The 15,452-nt window shown below is 48.1% G+C and overlaps 1 protein-coding gene across 4 annotated transcripts in view; it reads left to right on the forward strand.

Annotated features, from left to right (window-relative positions):
• MYO5A (myosin VA) overlaps positions 1 to 15,452 on the forward strand; it is a 124,121-nt gene that overhangs the window by 788 nt on the left and 107,881 nt on the right. The gene's annotated exons all lie outside the window — the stretch shown is intronic.

Consider the following 15,452-nt stretch of genomic DNA (forward strand, 5'->3'; position numbering starts at 1 on the left):
GTCAGCTGTGTGATGCTGTGTGATGATGTGTCATGCTGTGTCATCTGTGTGGTGTGTCATCTGTGTGATGATGTGTCATCTGTGTGATGTGTCATCTGTGTGATGTGTCATCTGTGTGGTGTGTCATCTGTGTAATGTGTCATCTGTGTGGTGTGTCATCTGTGTGGTGTGTCATCTGTGTAATGTGTCATCTGTGTAATGTGTCATCTGTGTAATGTGTCATCTGTGTGGTGTGTCATCTGTGTGGTGTGTCATCTGTGTGGTGTGTCATCTGTGTGGTGTGTCATCTGTGTGGTGTGTCATCTGTGTGATGTGTCATCTGTGTGGTGTGTCATCTATGTGATGTGTCATCTGTGCGGTGTGTCACCTGTGTGACGTGTCATCTGTGTGATGCGCTGTGTCATCTGTGTGGTGTGTGGTGTGTCATCTGTGTGGTGTCTCATCTGTGTGGTGTGTGATGTGTCATCTGTGTGATGTGTCATCTGTGTGATGTGTCATCTGTATGATGTGTCATCTGTGATGTGTCATCTGTGTGGTGTGTCATCTGTGTGATGTGTCATCTGTGTGATGTGTCATCTGTGTGGTGTGTCATCTGTGTGGTGTGTCATCTGTGTGTGTGATGTGTCATCTGTGTAATGTGTCATCTGTGTAATGTGTCATCTGTGTGGTGTCTCATCTGTGTGGCGTGTCATCTGTGTGATGTGCTGTGTCATCTGTGTGATGTGTCATCTGTGTGGCGTGTCATCTGTGTGATGTGCTGTGTCATCTGTGTGATGTGTCATCTGTGTGCTGTGTCATCTGTGTGATGTGTCATCTGTGCGGTGTGTCATCTGTGTGATGTGTCATCTGTGTGATGCGCTGTGTCATCTGTGTGGTGTGTGGTGTGTCATCTGTGTGGTGTGTGGTGTGTCATCTGTGTGGTTTCTCATCTGTGTGGTGTGTGATGTGTCATCTGTGTGATGTGTCATCTGTGTGATGTGTCATCTGTGTGGTGTGTCATCTGTGTGATGTGTCATCTGTGTGATGTGTCATCTGTGTGGTGTGTCATCTGTGTGGTGTGTCATCTGTGTGGTGTGTCATCTGTGTGGTGTGTCATCTGTGTAATGTGTCATCTGTGTAATGTGTCATCTGTGTGGTGTGTCATCTGTGTGGCGTGTCATCTGTGTGATGTGCTGTGTCATCTGTGTGATGTGTCATATGTGTGGTGTGTCATCTGTGTGATGTGTCATCTGTGTGCTGTGCCATCTGTGTGTTGTGCCATCTGTGTGGTGTGCCATCTGTGTGGTGTGCCATCTGTGTGGTGTGTCATCTGTGTGGTGTGTCATCTGTGTGGTGTGTCATCTGTGTGATGTGTCATCTGTGTGATGTGTCATCTGTGTAATATGTCATCTGTGTAATATGTCATCTGTGTAATGTGTCATCTGTGTGGTGTGTCATCTGTGTGGTGTGTCATCTGTGTGATGTGTCATCTGTGTGGTGTGTCATCTGTGTGATGTGCCATCTGTGTGGTGTGTCATCTGTGTGATGTGCCATCTGTGTGGTGTGTCATCTGTGTGATGTGTGTACTGCGTGTGATATGTAGTCTGTGTCATGTGTGTACTGTGTGTCATGTGTGTAATGTGTGTACTGTGTGTAATGTTTGTACTGTGTGTCATGTGTCGAAGCATCTGCTCCGTTAACCCCCTAACACCGGTCGCTCTGGCCTCGAGGTCACTGTAATGAGCACGTATTTGTGTACTGGCATACGTCCTGTACATGTTTGTGTGTACTCTATGTGCGGTATATTCTGCAGTGCTGATTGTGCGTGTATTCTGTAAGTAGTGCAAGAATATTTTACGTTCTGAGCATATGATTAACATGTATATCCATGTGTGTACTCTATACGTTGTGTATATGTGACGTGTTGTTAATTGGTGTTTAGAACACGTAAGATGCTTGAGTCAGGGTGCTAATTGGAGACAGTATCACGGCTGTCTCCCTGCTGGTAGATTATATATCCCTGTGCACCCTCCTGGCCCTCCCTCATTTGAAGGGATGCTGACACCCCCCCCTCCCACACACCTCCGATTAGCACGGTTGGCTACGTACGGTGCGAAAGAAGTTCAACATACATACTGTATATGTATCACCTTCGTCCCTGGCTGCCTGTTCTATACCATTACAGACCACACGTGCCTGCCTCCCCGCTTGTGTCTCAGCCTTACTGCCTACCTGTGTGTGTGTTCTTCCATTACAACCCACACCTGACTACCTGCCTACCTACCTGTGTGTGTTCTTCCATTACAACCCACACCTGACTACCTGCCTACCTACCTGTGTGTGTTCTTCCATTACAACCCACACGTGACTACCTGCCTACCTACCTGTGTGTGGTCTTCTATTACAACCCACACGTGACTACCTGCCTACCTACCTGTGTGTGTTCTTCCATTACAACCCACACGTGACTACCTGCCTACCTACCTGTGTTGTGTTCTTCCATTACAACCCACACGTGACTACCTGCCTACCTACCTGTGTGTGTGTTCTTCCATTACAATCCACACGTGACTACCTGCTTACCTACCTGTGTGTGTTCTTCCATTACAACCCACACGTGACTACCTGCCTACCTACCTGTGTGTGTGTTCTTCCATTACAACCCACACGTGACTACCTGCCTACCTACCTGTGTGTGTGTTCTTCCATTACAACCCACACGTGACTACCTGCCTACCTACCTGTGTGTGTTCTTCCATTACAATCCACACGTGACTACCTGCTTACCTACCTGTGTGTGTTCTTCCATTACAACCCACACGTGACTACCTGCCTACCTACCTGTGTGTGTTCTTCCATTACAACTCACACCTGACTACCTGCATACCTACTTGTGTGTGTGTTCTTCCATTACAACCCACACGTGACTACCTGCCTACCTACCTGTGTGTGTGTTCTTCCATTACAATCCACACGTGACTACCTGCTTACCTACCTGTGTGTGTTCTTCCATTACAACCCACACGTGACTACCTGCCTACCTACCTGTGTGTGTGTTCTTCCATTACAACCCACACGTGACTACCTGCCTACCTACCTGTGTGTGTGTTCTTCCATTACAATCCACACGTGACTACCTGCTTACCTACCTGTGTGTGTTCTTCCATTACAACCCACACGTGACTACCTGCCTACCTACCTGTGTGTGTGTGTTCTTCCATTACAACCCACACGTGACTACCTGCCTACCTACCTGTGTGTGTGTTCTTCCATTACAACCCACACGTGACTACCTGCCTACCTACCTGTGTGTGTGTTCTTCCATTACAATCCACACGTGACTACCTGCTTACCTACCTGTGTGTGTTCTTCCATTACAACCCACACGTGACTACCTGCCTACCTACCTGTGTGTGTGTTCTTCCATTACAACCCACACGTGACTACCTGCCTACCTACCTGTGTGTGTGTTCTTCCATTACAATCCACACGTGACTACCTGCTTACCTACCTGTGTGTGTTCTTCCATTACAACCCACACGTGACTACCTGCCTACCTACCTGTGTGTGTGTTCTTCCATTACAACCCACACGTGACTACCTGCCTGCCTCCCCGCGTGTGTCTCAGGCTGACTGCTTACCTACCTGTGTGTGTGTGTGTGCTCACCTGTCGCTTTACCTGCTGCCCCGCACCCTCCAACCTGCCCTGTTTGTTTACTTGGCCTATCCACCTGGCCTGCTTTGGGTGCGAGCATCCTCGTTCCCCGTGTTTGTCTGTGATCGCTTGGCCCTCGCCTGGTACTTCCCGACACGCGCCTCTGTCTCTCTCTGTCTCTCTCCACGTTGTTCGAGGGCTGTCCCTCTCGCTGCGGGCTAGAAGAAGGTGGAGTGGACAGCGGCGTGGAGGGGGGGGGTCGAGCCGTGGTGTGGCAAACCAGGCGGTTAAAGTTTATTTGCATAGTGACATGTGCGTTGAGTCCAAACTCCAAATAGATGTCTCGCTCTGGCCGTTTCTCCATAGGTAATTTTTTTTGGGGGGGTTATGTGTTGATAGGCGACCGATAAAATTAATGTTTTTTTAAGTTAAGTGTTTAATTATCCGCAAGTTAAAACTTGACATTAATAAGCATGCAAGCGTGCTATGCAAACACATACCGTGCCCTCCCCAACACTACATTCCAGTCGAGGCCACACCTACACTCTGTACTGTAATCGCCGTTTTCAAATGTTGAATATAAACCGATTGTTCCCCCCCCCCCACCCCCCAACATTATTATTGTTTTAAATCGCGAAATCAAAAGCCGGTGGAGCACTACACGGTACTACGAACACATCGTGAACCCCGCCGTGGGCTGAGCCACCGCATGGAGTGCCGGCACTGTCACATCGCATCGCCACAAATCCGTCGTAGGCAGAGTTGTAAACTCGTTGGCACCGAATGAGAAGCCGTTGAGAAACGACGCGTCTGTCTTGCGAGAGAGAGAGAGAGAGACAGACAGAAACACATTTTGGTGCATTAGGGGCAGATGAGATTCAGTTATCCGTGGTTTATAAGTAAGCAAGATGAACGCGCGGAAAATAGGAAGACTGGAGCAGCTTCAGTTGTTGCTCCAATCCCAGTAAACATTAGTTAGTTAGGACAATGTTGTGCCAACTTTGGTCCAAAGTTGGTTCAAAGGTTCCAACCAAATACCAGTGATGGCCCAACGTTGCAGGTTTACTTGGATGTCTGTTCAGGGAATTATCTTGGTCGTATCATGACCGTCATCATCGTTGTCTTCACCATCACCCGTTTATAATTAATACGATTAATTTAATATCTCACTGTCATTGTCCTCCCTGTTATCCACAGGCACTATGGGTAATGGGACCCGTTATTATCAATAAAGTACATTTTACATTCACGTTTGCAACTAAATTACGGATAAACATGAGTGCCGATCCACAGAGAATTAGATAGATCCTAAATCTGTTGGTGTCGCAAGACGTGAGTAGAGCGCCAGATATCGGGGCTACAGATAAGAGGTGTTACGCTCTGTAAGGTTGTATATTTGAGTAGGAACAGAATGCAACCTGCCTGGGAGCAGTAGGTCTGACAAATGATGTGGTTACTAATTCGAATCCCAGCTGTGGTAGACTCAACCCTATCATTACCACCGTCATCGCCACTTTCCCAAGGCTTTGCCACTCGGTGGTGAAGTCCCCAGCGAGTTATTTTCTTGGATGGAATGGGCCCCCTGCCATCGGAACGTAGAATTTCTAGTGGCGGCTCACGACTGCTAGAGGGAGATGAGCTTTGTTTAGCACGGGGCATCTGGGCCCACTTTTCAATCCACACACGGTGCGTCGTGGCCCGAACGCGGCAAGTGAGGAAGGGCCGACACGCGTAGCCTTGTTGCCAGTGTGGCGTTGCCCAGGTTAGAGACCAGACCTGTGACATTTCATAGACAAAAGGTGCTGTAGAGTAACCGAAATATAATCAATTAAAAAAAAAAACTCAAATATTTTGACATTGGTGATGTTTATACACAGTAGTGTATTCATATTTACTGCACGTGTTAGCACAAAGTCGAATGCCTTATGAGATTCTGACTTTGTACTCGGGGTTGGAAATGGATAGCGGGGTTGAGATTATCGGGAGGATGAAGCCTGGTTGTGTTTTTGTGGGATGAGAGGTGTCTCTGTGCTGCTGTGTCAGCCTCTGTATGTGTTTCTGTCTGTCTGTGTGTGTGTCTGCCTTACTATCTCTGCATCACTCTCCGTCCATCTCTCTTTGTCTCACTGTTTCTGTGTTTCTCTAGAAGTGTCTGCTTCTCTCTCTCTCTCCTGTGTCCATGTGAATGTCTTCGTGTACCTCCTGTCCCTGTGGCCCCCTGTGTGTGTCTTCTAACTGTTTGTCTATCTGCGTCTTTACATACTTCACCCTGTGTCTTTCTGCACAATGTGTCCGTGTCTGTGTGTCTCTCCGTGTGCGCGTTATCCCCCTGCATCTCTTGTTGATTTCACACCGTCCTCCTCTGTCCCCGTGTTTTGTTATTCACAGAGACCCACTTATTGCCGCATGTGGCCCCAGGAGTGAACGGTTAGTGCAGCCGTGCTGCGTGACCGTGCTCCGTTGACCTTCCGCGTGTGTATCTCTCACTGCGTAACCCTTTCTGGATATCTGAAGTCCCCCTCCTTCCGGTCTGCACAGGGATTCGCCCCGTGTTGAGTCGGCTCTGCGAAGCCTGGGGGCCTGCACACAACTTGCGAGGGCTGTAACTGAGCACCTCTGACTTAATAAAGGGCCTTGTAAAGGCGTATGCGGGAACAATGTATTTTTTGAGCAAGCTGGCAAGCCAGTCGATTTAAAGGTCCCGTGCTTTGTGTGGGGAATCCTCGTAGGCTATATATACGTGTCTGACAGGCATGCGTGAGCTTTCACCAATTTGTACACAAATGTTACCCACGTGATTATCGTTCTGGTATGGAGCAAAAGTCTAATTAAAGACGCATTCTTGGTTCTTTCGGTAAAGTCACGTAGAAGGGAAACAATAAAATACCGAAATAACCAAGAACATGAATCCCTGCAGTCACGAAAGCTTTAAATCAAAATTTAGAGACGCATTCTTTTTGAAAGCACTTTGTTGCCATTCTTGCCCAAACGTTCTACACACCTGGGCACTGGCATATTGCTAAGCTGTGTGGGAAGTTTTGTAGTAACTGACCTAGGAGCGTGGAATTATTTTGTCACCGGACGTCTGCAGTTGGATGGACATAATATTTCCAGGGGCAATATAGCAATACTTTGCTCCTTTTCAAAGCGACAATCTGTAATCCTAACCGTGGAAAGCAACACGAATGAATTAATGTTATGAAAATACCAAAGTATATTAACTAAAGCAGTAAAATGCTGTATTACAGCAGGGTGCTGTATTCGGTCGCATGCCTTCGATGCCTTCAACATTTTTTTAACCCGTATAATTCACATCTGTAAAGCAGTGGTAAGACTTAAACTCAATGGGAACTGAATATTTATCTTGTAAACTCAAACTGTGCTGGGGTAAGGATAAGTGTCGTGCCAGTGAAGGTGCCTCTACACACCGCGGTGCTTGTTGTTATTATTATTACTACAACTACTATTTTAAAAGCTTGCCAATAATATTGCTGCTGACTGCGTACTTGACCGGCATCCAAGCGTGTAACTCCTTGCCTCTCAAAAGACTCCACATTCAAATGTGAATGTACTGCCGAGTATGCAGATAGCTTTCCGAGGAATCTAGTAAGCATGCCTGTACAACCGTCGTTTCGTTATCAAATTCAAAATATGCGTGGTATTTGTTTTGCAATGGATGCTCAGTATGCTTTCTTACAATTATTCCTCTCTCTGCAGACCATAGTCGTTGTGATCTATACCGGTATAATTATTAGACGGACCGGGGAAAGTATATGCTGTGACCTGTACTGATACAGTGTTCTGTGTTAAGCTCTTTGTCAAGCCACTCATGGATTAAGGCCCCCTTAAAGCCATTTTGCCAGTCACGGGTAATATTTGACCCTACTTCACTGCACTGGTCATTCCTGGTTGCTGGTCAGGATCGGTTGGGATATAGATTGGCACCAATGTTAGGCGTGTGCGGAAATCAAACCCAGGTCACAGTGCGTTCACGATGGCGTACAGTATTAACGCCACGATTATTTCTTGCTTTTAAATATACGCTGCGGTTTTTAATATTTTAATTGAGAATTCTTGGCATGGAAATGTGTATTCCGTTTTCCAATTGAATTTTTTTGTACGGTTATTGACAACATTGACAATTAATATGGCTTAGGCAGGACACATCACTCGGGCTGATGGTGGCCCATGGACGAGACTGGTGATGGAATGGCAGCCAAAGGAGAGGAAAATGCCGTTCTGGGGAAGATGACCACCACGAAGATTGAGCGATGAGATCAATTCACGTGCAGGAGTGACATGAATGGGAGCAGCACTGAATCATTAGGCATGGCTATGGCGTGGGGGGGGGAGGGAGCCTTCATCCAGCAGTGGATAGAGTATGGCAGATACTCTGTACGTGTACTTCATCCCTTGCAAAATAAACACTGCCATGCTTCATTAGCGTGTGCTTGTTTATGAGGGGTGTATAAAGACGCATCTGTTCATCAATGAATATTGATTGTTATGGCTTATTATAGATGACTTATTGCATCCAAAAAATTCAATATTTGTTTCATGTTTATGCATATCGCACGCTAATGATACACAAATCATCTGCTGGCATTGCACTTAGCCTGGCGGAGCAAACAAGGCTCTAAACAAATGAGAGAGAGGTTTTTTTTTAATGCAAATCGAGCAGTTATAATGAGAACATAAAAAATAACTGATTCTTAAATGAACGGTGTCCTTGAATCTGGACAAATTCACCCCACTGCTAGGGTCGGGGAGCGAGACATCGCTATTTATTTATTATTCATCCACCGTGGCCGAGCTGCGCTGCATAGCAGTATCTGAGCCAAAATGAGGGAGGCCCGTCATCCAGCAGTGGATTGGCAAGACAGCTGTACAGTGCGTCGCTATACAGCGACTCGAGTGAAGTCGTGGGGCTAGGTCTGAAATCCTTCAAGGTTCCGAAATCCTTCAAGGTTGCGAAATTCTTCAAGGTTCTGAAATCCTCAAAGTTCAAAAATCCTTCAAGGTTCCGAAATCCTTCAAGGTTGTGAAATCGTTCAAGGTTCCGAAATCCTTCAAGGTTCCGAAATCCTCAAGGTTTCCGAAATCCTTAAAGGTTGTGATTCAAGGTTCTGAAATCCTCAAAGTTCAAAAATTCTTCAAGGTTCCGAAATCCTTCAAGGTTCCGTCACGGCTTTTGGACTGCCCTCAAATTGAGCTGCGCGTCGAGCGAGTCGGTCGCCCCGCGTCGCAATCTGCGACTGGCAGAGCAGAAGACGCCGCTCACGATTGCGTTGTTTGTCGTCGTCGTCGTCGGGTTAGAGGTCGCGCGAGTGTCAATGTGTCGTACAACCCGCCTCAACCCGACGCAGGCAATCGGTAAGGTTCGTCACGTGAACAGAAGGCGCTCGATTGTAAATGTTGTGCATCTGCTCTTGAACACGCAACGGATGTGCTGAGGTAGTAGCGAGTTGGCAAGTTCTCGTTCACGTGAGAAGCCTTCCTAAGTTGACTGTCGGGTGACGCGTTTACATTTACGCGATCTAACCCAAAATAATTTTGGTCATGAATAATATTTGTCACCAAAGCCCTCGTGGTTAAAATGAGCAGATGCTGTTATCAGGCACACCCCTTTGGAGATAGGCCAAGCTGTGCTTATATCTGAAGTACATACCTTATCAGTGCCTACCTTTTTGACAAACCAATTCAGACCTTATTAGTCACCCCGTGCCCTTATAAATCTCAACGTTCATCCTACTAAAGTCCCATCACAAGGGAGAAACACAAACAAATAGACAAAAACACTTTTTTTGCCTGTGTTGAAACGGCTGCACGCCATATGGACCTGAAAATTGAATTTCCCTGTTACACGAATACAGGTAAACTGTATGGATTGACAGCTATTGAAGTAGTGTGCTTGTATCCGAAGTTAAAGCTGTAAACATTGTTTTATTTTATCAGATAAGGTCCACTGAGCTCTATAGCTCTTTTTCAGACGCAACCTGGCCACAAATGATAGCTCAACGAAGTGGCTTATCACGTTAGCCTGCACATAACGTGATGCAGTTTTTTTTATATCAGAACCGTGCTTATATGAATCGTGCTCATATCCGTCTGCTGTTATGTACAAGTTCACCGCCTGCGTTGGTGGCGAGCTGTGAACGACGTCGCCTGGTGTACAGGAGGTCGTAGGTTTGATGGCAACTGTGATGCCTGTTGTATATTTGGAGTTTGCGGTGTCTCTCTCCCCGTGGTCGCGTGGATTTTTCTCGGTGCCTTCCGGTTTCCCCCCCCCCCACCCCCCCCACACACACATTTAGAATCGACGTGCGTTTAGGATATTTGGCCTGCTGTAAATTTCCACGTGATAAGCCACTTCGTTGAGCTATCATTTGCGATAGCCAGGTCGCTTGTCTGACAAAGAGCTACAGTGCTCAGTGGGCCTTACCTGGTGAAATAAAAATAAATAAATATATAGATTAGCTTCACTTTAGTGTCGTTGCGGCAAGGCAGGGGGCCGAGTGCGCGTGACGACCTGTGACCGTGCGCACGTGACGGCCGAGGTGACGTCCGTGTCGGCTCGACGCTGCTTGTGACGCCTTTGCACCCAGCCGCTTCCCAATCCTTTAGTTCCATAGCTGGGGGGCCGAGGGGCCGACTTGAATAGGATTGTCCCGCTTCAGAGGCGCGATTTTTCAATCGAGCGCAATATTCATCCACGTGTTAAACGAGCGCAATTTGTCCTCGCTCCGTCTCGGTTTCGATCGTTTTCTAAACAAAGAATTCCCTCGCCTTTCGTTCAGTGGGGTTTTTTGTTGTTGTTGTTGCGCCGTTAGCCTCCGTGCAACACGGGCGCGAGAGCGTGCACGCAGTTTTCATGAACAACTGAAAAAGCGGCTCTTCTTGCGCGTGCGATGAGTTTACGTGCGAAGCTTTAGAAGTCCACTCGAAGGACGCCTTTCCACCTCCGGCTGGAGCGGGATTTAGGGACTCCTAACCGTGATCCGTCAGCTGATTAAATCACTTTGCGCTGAGTTTGTTTTTTTAATTTGAGAACTTTAATTTATGTTGCTTTACCTATCGTGCATTTGTTTTTGTTTACATGACCATCTGCCTGCCTGTCTTGTGTGTAGATAAATTAAATGGGGGAACATTCCACGTGTCTTGCTCTCCTAGAAAACTCACGAAAAGCCCGTGAATAAAGTTCGCTCGGTACCCATCGGGTTATTTTAATGGCAGAAATGTCCATCGTAAGCAAATCCGCGACTGCGATCTCTCGTTCAGTAATTTATTTGAGCGGAGCAGGGGGGGAGGTGGGGGGGGACTTTGGTCCACATCTGTCACGCTTTTGTCCCCGCGAGCTTACTGGGCATGGCCAGAGATGCCATTCTGTTTATGTCGCCAAGGATAGGAATGGTCGCCCCCTACAGCCAGCGTTGTGAGAAGGGCAAACCCGCTTCGAGCAATGTGGCCCCAGCAACCTTGCTCTTTTGTGTAGAGCCAAAAAAAAATGTTCCGTGCCATTGTTAATGTTCAATACATCTGGCTGTGAGAAACAGGCAGTTGCTTTGGGGTTTTTTACATTCTGCCACTGACCGCCATTTGTAAGCTTTCGCGACCAATATCATCCATATTAGAGGTTTTTTTGGGGTTAGATGGCGTAAATATTTCAATGTGTCGTTAAAACCCGCCACCACCCGACACAGCCAACTAGTAAGGGTTGTCACGTAAACAGAACTTGTCAATTCGTCACGAGTACAGCAGTACAGCACATCGGTGTGTTGGAGAGCCAAGCCACAACATTTACAATCCGAGTAAATGTTGTGGCTTGGCTCTCCAACACACCGGTGTGCTGTACTGGTGACGAATTGGTCACGTTCTGTTTACGTGACAACCCTTACTAGTTGGCTGTCTCGGGTGGTGTCGGGTTTTAACGACACATTTATATATTTAAGTGCTCTAACCCCCCCAAAAAAACCTCTATTATACCCAACAATGATTTGCGCGTTTGTCTCTTGTTTTGCTGGTGGCACGGCGTAGATGTGATGTTATGATGATAATAATTAACAATAATCATCATCATCATCACCTCCATCATTATAAGGCAGTAGCGGTGAAAATTGTGAACATTTGACGGGACCTGAAACGCAACGAACTTGGCTTGCAAAACAAGTTTATTTGCCCCTATTACGTTGCGTAGGGAATCCGACGGAACGTCTGCCTTAACGAAGGCCTTTGAGAGCGCGCGTGCCTTGTTATTAATACAGCGCTGTTTAGCATAACCCCTGCAGTGCGCTAGAATACAGTGGCACTGTACGCGAAGCAATGGCAATATGTGCTGATTGGAGACGTGAGCATGCCACTCTTTGAGCTGTCGAGACTCATAGGCTCTGGGGTCCTCCGGTTTCCTCCCATATAACCAAACATTAGCGAATAGCATTGGCCAAACATCCCAGAGCAGTGCCCTCCTGTAGAAGAGTCTTGAGACTCAGGAAAGCCTTCCCTATATAAATAAAATACACTTCTGTATTATTAAGTGCTATTCTGTGATCTTGTCAAATCGTGGGAAGCTGAGCGATACTTTGGGGCCTGGTCATCGCTTAAGTGGGAGACTGCCCAGGAATAGCAGGGGTGCTGTTGGCTTCGGCTGCGACACTTCCCGGCACTGGCGGTATGGAAATTGATTATTTGGTCCATAATACAGATTTGTTGGGTTAGATCGTGTAAATCTAAAAGTGTCCTTAAATCCGCCACCACCCGACACAGCCAATTTCGTCACGTAAACAGAACATGCCAATTCGTTACTAGTACAGCAGTACACCAGTGTGTTGGAGAACAAATCCACAACACATACAATCTGAGTACGACGTTTCGACAATAATTACAACGAGCATCATCAGGCGGACAGCCATAAAACTTATATGATGGATGGATGATATTGGCCGCGAAAGCCTACGTGGATTCTTTGGTGTCCGCCCGCCCTTTTGCGTGTGGGTTTTTCTCCGGGTGCCATACACTCACTGTACGAAGTAGGTCAGGCATTTGCCTGCAGGGCCCTCCTGCGAAAAGAGTCCCGAGGCTCAGCTTTGCCGGGCAATTAAAGGACGGTATAGACACGTGTTGTGATTAGGTCACCCCCTCCCGCTCTCCAGACGGCGCGAGGTCATTCGCTGCTGCAGCGTCGCGTTGCGTGAAATTCTCTTTCGGTAGAACACGAGTGGCCTTGGGGCCGCGCGGTTCGGAACGGCTTTGGCCTTCGACTGTGACTCGCCGATTTTCTCCGTCTCCGTGGCCTCCTTGCAGCATCAGCAGCAGAGTTGCTGTCAAAGGCTTTACAGGGTCAAAAGAAGGAGTGGAGGAACACAAAATATAAAGCGATGCAGCAGCGCCGCGCGGCGTAATTAATTTTCTCTGATCTGTACGCGGTCTCTCCGGGGAGGCGCTCTGTCGATGTTATCCGTGCTTCCCCGCAGACTGCTGAGCCGTGATGTTTTTTGAGGTGTCGAGTTGCGCTGCTTTTTTCTGAGGACCGGGATATGAGGGAACAGCAGCCTTCCTGCAGAGACGTAGGGCGTGCGTGCCCACGTGGACAGGGCATCACTAACACCCCTCGTCATGAAGACTGTCTTGCAAACGAACGTAAGATAATGTTTTGGTAGTGACGCCTCTGTTCGTGCAAAGGTGGGTGGAAGGGGGGAGGAATTGTGCTTGGAGGAAATATTTTAAGCTGATGGTGAATGAAAAGACTACATTATGAAAAAGGGATGGTTTGTAGTGGTCCAGCGACAGTCGTCCGATGTTAACCCCTTGTTAAGATAGTGATTCAGGTTTTTATTTTATTTCCAACAGCAGGAACGGTTTCAGTTCATTTACCATCTAACAACATGTCAAGGTGTCGTGCACAGGTGAAAAACGAGGGCGTGACGATCTGTGGGCTGTTTAGAAGGGTCATTGCCTAAAACGTCACATATTCGATATTTAAAAAAAATAATCATTCAAGGCCACTGTGTTATTGACGCGTGTCTTTTGTTTGTTATTTCTGCTTGTGCACCACTCCCCAGTGCGCTATCTGCAAAGGACTTATTTTTTGATAAGGGGGGCGGTAAGGTTTCTCCATCGCTGCCAACACTGTTTCTCAACCTCTGTTATAAAGTTGACTGTATTGCGCTCATACACCACGGCCCTACTGGCAGGCAGCAGGGATTGAAGTGCTGTTAGCAAGCCCTTACTTGAGGGTTGGCATGGCACACGAAGAGGTGTTGTGACCAGCACCGCGGTTGGCCATCTTTTGTCTCCAGGGCGGAGGCGCCCGATGTTATTTACACACCGTGCCCAGGTTGTGATGTACGGCTAAGTCAACTTTGGGGAAAGCCCAGGGACAAGTCTCGCGTCCCCCTCCCTTTGGCGTCGAATTGAGCGGCTGAGTGCAGGTCGCAGGGATTTTTGTAGCCACTGCCACGACACACGACGACACTGGCACAGGCTCGTACAGGAACAAAGACAAAGATCCCCCGTATAGCCTCTAACAGACTGTCAGAGCAAGTGCTGTTGGCGAGCACCTATGAAGGACGACACGGCACACGGGGAGGGGGGGAGGTGGCCAGCACCACGCCCGGCCGCCTTTGTCTCTCTAGTGGGCGATGTTGACACCGGCACCAGGTGCTCATTTGAGACGGAATCGACCTAGGGGAGGCCCAGGACCGGTTCTGGTGTTGACCGTGAGCAGGAATTGAGCCGAGGGGGGGGGGGGGTCACTGGGTTCGTAGCGCAGTGCGGTAACCTTTGTGCTACCGCTACCTTGTACAGGAACGCAAAGACGAAACACTCCCCATATAGTCTGAACAGACTGTTGGGGCAAGTGCTGCTGTTAGCGAGCACCTATGAAGGCCAGCACAGCACACGAGAGGGTGGGTGGCCAGAACCAGGCCCGGCCGCCTTAGTCTCCCCGGTGTTGATGTTTACACAATGCACCAGGTACTTATTTGAGGCCGAGTCGACTCAGGGGAGGTTCAGATAATTGTCACTGGTGTTGACCTTGAGCAGGAATCGAATCTGGGTCGCCAGGTTCGTGGCGCAGAGCTAACCATTGCGCGACCACTGCCTTGTATAAGAACACACGCAATCGCCTCTTATACTGGGGTAATGGAGGAGGGGCGAAAGGGTGGGCAAGAGAAAACAACAACAACACGAACAACGCAAACCACATTCTTTATAGAAATGAGTTGAAGGCGTCTTGTGCTGTTGACGAAGGTACGGATTCAATGACGGGTAGCCGGGATGCCACAGTTAGGACCAGATAGCGTGGGTCATATCTGAGTTGAAGAACCAAAGCTCGTCATCGGCTGTAAAGTGGGTCTCAAAGACGCTGTGACATCACAGGCCAGCGATTTGTAGCGTTAAACGACAAGTCTGAAAACTCGCTTCCGTGTGTTGTAAAAGCGATTGTCCACAGCTCCTTGCGTCAGCACATTGCGGCGTGCAGTCATGCAGGCCTTCAGTGTCTCACCTGGGTAAGCAAAAGGATGTGGATTTTGAATTTGCAATGAGAGTGGCGGGGTGGACAGCGTGCGTGCCCCGGCCTGTTTCACGCAGACTAGTCAAGGTGTCCTTTGCTCTGTTGTCATAGAAGGCCGTTGCAAGGGTCACAATTACCCCCAGGGGCGTGCCCCGGAATGGGTGAACGGCTTCGTGAAGCTGAACTCATCGTGAACCTGTACCATTGCCGACCACTTTATTTAAAGTACATGCCACCACTGGGGCGGTTAATTAAATCACACTGCGTCTTACACTTCACTTTTCCTTTCCACCCTTCACACGGTGATTC

The sequence above is a fragment of the Petromyzon marinus genome, chromosome 13 (assembly GCF_048934315.1).
Source record: "Petromyzon marinus isolate PM22_M1 ecotype Great Lakes invasive population chromosome 13, UKy_Petmar_22M1.pri1.0, whole genome shotgun sequence".
Taxonomy (NCBI): Eukaryota; Metazoa; Chordata; class Hyperoartia; order Petromyzontiformes; family Petromyzontidae; genus Petromyzon; species Petromyzon marinus.